Here is an 8,914-nt window from a genome sequence, read left to right on the forward strand (position 1 = left end):
CAAACCAACCAACCAACCAACAAAACATTACCACCCCAAAAAAAAAAAAAAAAAAAAAAAAAAAAAAAAACAACCAACCAACCTGTGAACCAACCAACCAACCAACCGAATAAAAGATGGTTTCAGCTGTGACTCAGTGGTGGAACACTCGCCTAGGTTGTGTGGGCCTCATCTTCAATCTCCAATCCTACATGGGTGGAAAGGAGGGAATTCTTTCAGGGTAGTTCTTAGCTAGGGCAAGAACTATTGAGGGTTGAGAATGAACTAACACAAAGGCTACACTAATAACTGGAATTTCTACATCACTACTTTAACCAACTGCAGGTCAAATTATCTTTAAAAAAATGTCTGAGGCTATAGTTCAGTGGTAGAGGGCTTTCCCAGCAAGACTCTGGGTTCATTCCTAGAGCGCCTCTACTGTGCGTTCCTTTTTGTTGTCAATCCAAAAAAAGAGGCACACGAGGTTACAGAATGACAGTATATTAGGTATAAGTAGCTCAGGGAGGCTTTAAACATCCTAGGAGAATACCTCTGGTTACATGCAAATACTGTGATAGTTTCTAAAAAGGACTTGATGGGGGGTGGTTTTCTATGACAAGTTTCCCACAGACACCAAGTATTTAATGGCATTTTGAGTTAAAGCTAGAAGATTCGTCTCTTAAGTATAAATGATCTAGAAGAACCAAAGAAAGCAACGTTTTCCTGACTCCACTAACATCTCTGGGAAGATTTTATGTCTTGCTTGGGAACTTGGAGTTAAGAAATTCCTGTCAGACTCATCCAGCACCCTGTCCATATCCACAAAGTCTTCTACAGCCTTTTCTATTTGTTTGTTTTGTTTTTGTTTTCTTAAAATTCACCTCCAATTTCTTATTTAAAAAGTTCAAATCTAAGCCAGGTGGTGGTGGTGGCGCACACCTTTAGTCCTAGGACTTGGGAGGCAGAGGCAGGTGGATCTCTAAGTTCAAGGTCAGCCTGGTCTAACAGCTATTTCCAGGGCAGCCCGGTTTACACTCTTGTCTCCTAAAGGAAAAAAAGAAAGAAAGAAGGAAAGAAAGAAAGAGACAGAGAGAGACAGAGAGAGAGAGAGAGAGAGAGAGAGAGAGAGAGAGAGAGAGAGGGAGGAAGGAAGGAAGAAAGAAAGAAAGAAAGAAAAAGAAAGGAAGGAAGGAAGGAAGGAAGGAAGGAAGGAAGGAAGGAAGGAAGAAAAAAAGAAAAAGGTCCAAATCTACAAAAGAGTGGAGCAAAATCCAGCTGTACACTGCCATTCTTGGTTCACGACTCTCATCACTGTCCTCAACTTGCTCTACAACCACAGACCGATCTGTTGAGTGTTCTAGATGCTAATGTGCTTCATCTCTAAAATCCGAAGCTTTCATAGTCTCAGAAGGTGCTCTCTGTGCTGTCACCAATGGGTTACCCAAACAGTGGACCCTAATGCTTTCATACTGACCTACCAGCCAAGGTGTGCTGACTGGCACAATGGTGGCATGCAGTTATGGGGACAACCAACCAGTTCCCAACTGGATTAAGGGAATTCATGCCTGGTCAAAAGACCATGGCTTGCGAGGTTATAGGCCCTACATGAGGGGAACCTACGACTGCTGTTCTGCTAAATGGACATGCCATCAAACTGTCTTCTAAATACATACGGCTATGCGTCTACATTAGTGCTGTTCTCAACTAGGGCCAGAGAAGATTCCTCAACAGTGGGCAGCAGTTAGTGCAGACTCATAATGACTGAAGTGCTGAGAATAAGTGACTTGTGAATGTGCACCCTTAAATGGACCATCTATATCAACCACACGGAAGCTCAGGGAGCATCATGGGAGGAAGCGGAAAGAGCCGGAGGATGGGGAGGAGTGCAGTGAAACAGTCTTCTAGACAGGACAGCGACTGCACTCATGAACCCACAGCCGCTGTGGTTACTAACGCACCATCTGCACATCAACCCAACAAGATCACTTAACTTTGAATTTAGTAGGTTACCACCAGCAGCAGCAGCAGCAGCAGCAGCAGCAAAGGCATGAAGATTGGAAGGGGGCATATTGGGAGCTAAGGAGGAATGGATAGGATCAAGATACACTTTGTCAAATAAGTAAAGGTATTTAAAAATATTTAAAATTCAAAAAAATTAGAACAATCTCCTATCTACTACAATACCTTTACTGTATCTAAGAACAGTAATTCCATATTGTCTAACACACAGTGCATATTCAGGTTATCTTGGACATCTCCAAATTATCTCTCTTTACTTCTTTATTTTGGATGCAAGGTTGAGACAGGGTCTCATTACATGTTGCTGGGCTGCCCTGGAACTCCTTATGCAGATCAGAAAGTTCTATGTGCTCGGATTAAGTCAGGCCCTATCACATCCTGTCCCCCCAAATGATCTTTTACAACTATTGTTTTCTCATGTCAGAGTCAAAGTCCACATACATCAATCCACAGTCACCTGCATTCCCACCTATGATAGCTGTTCCCTACCCCTGCATTATATAGGCTGGAATACTATACAGGTGAAATATAGATGGTCTTCTTATAGCAGGATACCCATAAGAGGTACCACCTTGACCTTGGGAGGACACTGGGAAGTTCCTAATCTCTGCATTGTAAAGACACGTGCTCCCTCAGTATGATGCTCTGAAATAATATGAAATCCTGCTCACACTCCTCGTTCACTCATTGGTTTTGTACCAGCTGGGGAGTTAGGTCAGTGTTGTACAGTGTGTTTCTCAGACCTTCTATTGTGAATTCACTTTTCCCACGATAACCTATCAGTACCTCTCTCTCTCTCTCCTCACTGTATGTTCTCTCTGGCTATTGCTTGTTGGAGTCTCCTCCCCCACCTTTTTGCTGAGCACATTTGACAGCTCAGGCTCAGCCCTAGGGAGCCACTAACCTTTATCAGCTGATCGCAGTGCCTTCTGCAAACAAAACCACCACATTGTGGCCTGCCAATTTATATTAACATAAAAACCAAACCTTTGAGATATTTATTGAGCTATACTGAAGAAAACAGAGGGAATCAGGCATATTTAAAGCAAGCAAGCAAACAAACAAATAAACAAACAAAAAACCAAAACTGGATTGGCTAAGCCCTGAAAAATCCTCCTGTTTCTTCAAGGGAAAACTCTTCGCTCTGTTCCCATCAAGCGTTTTTGTAAAAGTGTTAAACACTCTGGCCATTTCAGTACCTTGATATAAGAATCTAGGACGAAAAGAGGTTCAGAAACCATCTCACCAAATATCTCATTTTACAAGGCGATCGGCGATCGCAGCTTAGAGAGGAGAGGGGGTCTGGCCCAGCATCCATCAGCGCCTAGATGGTGGAGCTGCTATGGAAACCATGCTTTTGTAATACGTTCTCGTTCTCTGATGTTCTTTTTTCTCCCTTCCCAAGCGCATGGTGAATCAGATATTTAATAGGCGCCGGAGAAACGATGGCGTTCTCGGCCTCTTTCCTGTAATTTGCATTTTAGCCGCATTACCTTCCCACCTTCTAATATTTTAAAATAAAAATTCCCAGAGCCTTTTAAAAAATCATTCTCCCCCTCTCCCCACCAAAAAAAAAAAAAAAAAAAGACCTTCTTTTTTTTTTTTTTTTTTTTTTTTTTGCAGGTTAACAGGTTAAAGCAACGAAGACAAGTCCTCGGAAAGACACAAACCAGCATGATTTTAACCAGGAAGAATAAGAAAAGATTCTCTGGGACCTGCTCAGAGAGGCTTTCTGAAGGCAGATGCGTCCTTGTGACAGCTCCCGGGATCTCAGAAAAGATGCCGGCCCGACTCCTCCCTTCCCAGGCTCTTGCTCAAATGAGGCCATGAGATGCCGAAGACTCAGAAAGCTTATCACACACAGGTCCACGGGAGAAGAGAAAATGGGAAACAAAGCCTAAGGTGGAAAACCCCAGTTCCGTAGCCCGGAACGACTGGAGACCGCGCCCTCTCTGCATCTGCGCGTGGACTGCAGCGCCGAGGGTCTGCGGGACTGCAGGGCACAGTGCAACCTGTACCCACACTCATCCCCGGCCGCCCGGCTCGGTCCCCTGCCACCAGGCGCACCAGCAGCTCTGGTGCAAGCCGCTGCGGGTTGCGCTTGGCCGCGCGCCACGCTATGGAGCATCCTCCCGCGGACAAGCTAAGCGGCGGACAGGGGTGCTTCAGACAGGCTGTCCCGACAGTGCCCTCCTGCCCCAGGTTCTCACCTTTGCTTGTGCCCATCCCGAAACGGAAGGTCCTGCCCAGCAGCCTTAGAGCCCGGAGTGAGCGGGTCGGACCAGCAGGGGCGGCGCCGTGGCCCCAGGCTGGAGCTGCGATCAACAGGCAGGCGGCTCCCGGCCGGGCGCGGCGCGGGGCGCGGGGCGCGCGGCGCGCGGCTGCAGCGGGGCAGCCTGGGAAGCGTAGTTCCGGCGGCGCGCGGTGGCCACACCGAGACAGGACCCTTTGCCCGGGCCGCAGCTGCGTCTCCCAATGACGCGATGGCCTCGCAGGGTCCTCCGGTAGAATCTAGAGCTACGTGCGCCAGCACGCTGCGAGGCAGGTGGAGCCTGGACTTGGGGGAAGCTGGGTAGGCTCTGTGGACTGGCTCAGGATCATTGACGCCATGGGTGGCAGAAGCTTGACAAGATTGTGGACAGCTGAGCATCTTTCTGGGCAGCCTCATGAAGGCCCACTTCGGGCCAAGTATAGGAACAGACCAGGCCTGCCCTAGGATTTACTGGCTAGGTGTAGGTGTGGGAAGAACTAGATGGGTTAATTGCTTAAGAGGGGTTGGAAAACTAACTGGGGTTTGGGGAGCGGGATAGAAGTTTTGGTTTGGGAGTGCTGGGGAGCTGACACCTACACACTGGCTTCACACTGGACACTGGATTCGAGACTCATTCCCTGTAAAATGTTTACAGCTTAAAGATGCGGTGTGGGAGTCAACAACCGCAGGTCTGTCTGTACTAAGAGCACACACACTCCGGAGTCCTTCATTGTGGTTACAGAAGACATTCTTTGGATGCAGTCTCTGATGGGAAAGTCCTACAAAAAGTGCTATGCAAAAGATAGCTGCGTCTCTGGCCTGGGTAGAAGTTAAAACTCCCTGAGTATTTCTGTGGGTCGTTTAGCAGTCTAACCTCCATCCCCACCAACGAAGATGTACTGAAATGTCCTTTCTCTCTGTCTGGTTCTTAGGAACTACAGAATATTATCTTGTTTCTGGGGCATGAAAGTGGAATGGGACGCATCCCTGATTGTGGAAGTGCATAGCATAATGGGTTCCTTCCAGAAACTTACTTTTGAGAACGAGTCCTATCATGTAGCCTAGGCTGATCTTTTAACTCCTAGTCTTCTTGATTTTGTTTCCTGAGGCCTGGGACTACAGGTATGTACCACCATACACACAATAGGGGCATTTTCTATTCGATAAGGTTGCTCTCCATTTGACTCCTTGTTGGGTACACTGAGTATATAACCTTTGAAGAGTACTTGACAGTTATAGCTGTTCTGAGTTGTTGTTGTTTCCAAGTTGCTCCATGCAGTATTTCACTGTATGGTGGGATTTGTGTTATGTTGGGATTAGTGCAGGAACATGAACTAAAGAGATGGATGCCTCAGGGCTGACTGGATCTATAGTAGACCAAGGATGGGTGAGGGTGAACTTGAATGGCTGCTATCTGGGGTGAGGTATGCAATAGTCACATGGCTGAAATAAAAAAACATGCTGTAGAAGAAATCCTAAAGTCGAAAATAATAGCAGCAACTTTGCATGCATGTGAAAAATATGCCTTCCTATTCCTGTATTTTTTTAAAATTTTGTAACAGTCCCATGGGATGAACAAAGGGAGTTCTTATGGGAGTTCAGAGTCATTCAAGAAAGAGAGGTGGTAGGATAGGTTTATCCAGCTTCTCTAGTCATTAAGGACATCATTCTCCAGGGAACACCAGTGTGGTTCCCAGCACCTACACAAGACAGACTGCAACAGCTTGTGACTCTAACTTTGGGGTAGTCTATGCACTTTTCTGCCCTCCCAGGGCATCCCCACACAAGTAACATGAACATTAACATAAATAAACAAAAATCAGGCCAGTGGGTGGCTGAGTCAGAAAATAAAAGCTGGCCTTTTAAGGCTCTGGAAACTAGGGTGGTGAACACAGGTACACCATGGCTGCTGAGAGACAACAGAGTTTCCATGGTCAACTATAACCCTGCACCCCCTTGTCAGAATGAAAAGAACTGGAGGTGTGATCAAACCAGTTTAAATAATGTTCTCGAGTTTTCCTATGCTTTTATTATGCCAAATGGTCTGTATAACAGACAGGATAATCTGACCTTTCTATGTTGTACATTCATCACAAATCATAGCCTTTTAATAAATAAAAATGGGGCTGTTTACAGATCAGATCAACAATTTTACTAGAGAAAGGCACGATCTAAAGATATCGAAGCACCTTCGTTCAGATTGGAGGAAAGAGAGACAAAGATACCTGGTAGCCGACTACCTTCTGTGGCTATGTCCTGGTCCTTCATAAAGAAAGGGCTGAATGTGATACAATGAATGGATCATGACTTCAGGAGCAGTCTATGGAATGAAGAAGACACAGAAGTGATTTCTTATACTGCCGTCATAGTTGGAAGCCCAAGCAGAGATCAAGAGCCACATAGGGGCTCTAGAAAGATATTGAAATTACACTAAAGACAGTTGAGAAAAAAGGACATCTGGTCAACCTGTGTGTCTCACAAGGGCTAGAAGTGAGTAGATGCCAAATGGATAGACAAATGTGGGAAGTCGGATACTTAACTTTCCTGCTTTTCTCCATTAATTTATTTATCTATTCATTTTACATCCTGATAGATGCCTCCTGTCTCCCCTAACTTTCCTATTTTTAATATTAGCAATCAATAAGCAGGCATGGTGGCACACACCTATAATTCCAATGTTAGGGAAATGGAAGTGGGAAGATCAAAAGATCAAGTTTACCCTCAGCTACATAGTAAGTTTAAGGTCAACCTGGGCTGTAGAGATCCTGTCTCAGAACCACAAACAAGCAGATAGACAGACATTAATAAGAAGTTTGGCCTGGAAGTGGACTTCTGTAATTCCAGCACTTGGTAGCTGAAGCAGGGGCATTGCTGAGAAATTAAGGCTGACCTGGCTTACACATTAAATTATAGGATAGGCTGGGTGACAGTGTGAGATGCTATTTCAAAAATGAAAATACTAGCTCCATGTGGTGGCACATGCTTTTAATCCCAGAAATCAAGAGGCAGAGGCAGGACAATATCAGTGAGCTTAAGTCTAGTCTATTCTACATAGTGAGCTCCCAGAAATTCAGGGCTACATAGTGAGACCCTGTCTCAAACAAAACAGAACAACCAAACAAACCACAAAACAAGCAACAACAATAAAGCAAATTGTGGGTAAAATGGTGTGTACCTTTAGTTTGGGAACTTGGGAGGCAGAGGCAGGAGCAGGTCAAGTCGTCAGGGCCAGCCTTGTCTATTGGAAAGACTGTATTTAAAAATATCAACAACAGCCAACCATCTAACAAACAAACAAACAAAATAAATGAAGAATAGTACCAGTTCCAGTTTGTGTTATTCTTCAAATTTATTATTGTTTATGCCCTTTTTTATTTTTAAGAATACAGTCATACCTCTGACTTAAGTTAAACCTGTCAGAATTTCTAGACCATAGTTAAAAAAAAAAAACACTTTATTTTGAGACAAGATCTTATGTAACTCAGACTGCCTTCCAACTTGGTTTTTAGCTAAAGGTAACCTTGAACTCCTGACCTTGTATCCACCTTCTACGTTTGGTATTACAGGCCTGTACCAGCATGCTAGTTTTGCATCCCCCAGCCCCCATTTGTGCACATACACATGCTCATATCTGTATATGTATATGGAGGCCAGAGGTCAATCCTGGGTGTCATTCTTCAGGTGTTGTCTATCTTTTTCTTTTGGGGCTGGGTTGATGAGTGAGCCCCTGTTTCTGCCTTTCTGTCCCTGGAGTTACAGACACTCACCACCACGGCTCTCGTTAACATGGGCGCTAGGGATTGAACTCAGGCCCTCACACTCTCGCACCAAGCACTTTACCAACGAGTCGATTCTCCAGCACCTCCACTTGCATTTTGGACTGTGAAGACATAGAATTAAACCAGAGCTGCTAGATTGCAGATCATCTGGTGTAGCCTCATGCAAGTAAAGAAACTGACACCTTGGCAGAAAATGTCAGATGGCAGAAAATTAAAATGCAATAGTTACAATGAAGTGATTTACTTATTTATGACAGAAAGTGCAGCACACCCCAGTGGAAGTGGGTAGCAGGATTATTGTTTGCCTGTTCCACATCTATTTTCCTCCTCTTCCTTTTGAGACAGGGGTTCTTTGTGTAATCCTGGTTGTCCTGGAACTTACTCTGTAGGTCATGTTAGCTTCAGATTTGGAGATCTGCCTCTCTCTGCCTCCTGAGTGCCTGGATTAAAGGCATGCCACCACTGCCTGGCTCTTTCATATTCTTCTTTGCAGTAGAATCCATCCATTAGGGAAGGGTGCCCTGATATCATCTTAGGGATATGCTTCTAACCCTATTATGCCCATGGGGAACAGTATCCTTTTCTGGGCTATATGACATTATAGTCCAGGGAGTGGGCACATGACATATTCTGGCCAGTGGCACCTGTGGCAAGGTCTGCTGAAGAAACCTCTCTTTTACCCTTAATTTATTCTTTGATAATTTCATGTGTTTGCCTACCCCTATTCTTCCTTCTACTCTTTCCAGATACCTTCCAACATGTCCCCCCGTCTCACTATTATGGACCTACCATAATTGAATTCAGTTAATGATCTGCTGAAATATTGACTGATTTTGTTGGCTCGATCTAACATAAGAAATAATAAGTACAGTGAGTTCATGAAAAC

At 44.8% G+C, this 8,914-nt stretch overlaps 1 protein-coding gene across 3 annotated transcripts in view; it reads right to left on the reverse strand.

The window, feature by feature from the left end:
* Positions 1 to 4,452, reverse strand: part of Tmod2 (tropomodulin 2) — a 39,878-nt gene extending 35,426 nt beyond the window's left edge. Inside the window, exon 1 of one of the 3 annotated variants that reach the window (XM_021172055.2) lies at positions 4,209 to 4,452. The gene's annotated coding sequence lies outside the window, so the exon portion shown is untranslated. Of the gene's footprint in view, positions 1 to 82; positions 178 to 3,713; positions 4,001 to 4,208 lie in introns of those variants that run through there. The other 2 variants (XM_029481688.1, XM_029481686.1) reach the window with 2 other exon arrangements.
* Between the last annotated feature and the right edge of the window lie 4,462 nt (positions 4,453 to 8,914).

Source organism: Mus caroli, chromosome 9 (genome assembly GCF_900094665.2).
Source record: "Mus caroli chromosome 9, CAROLI_EIJ_v1.1, whole genome shotgun sequence".
Taxonomy (NCBI): Eukaryota; Metazoa; Chordata; class Mammalia; order Rodentia; family Muridae; genus Mus; species Mus caroli.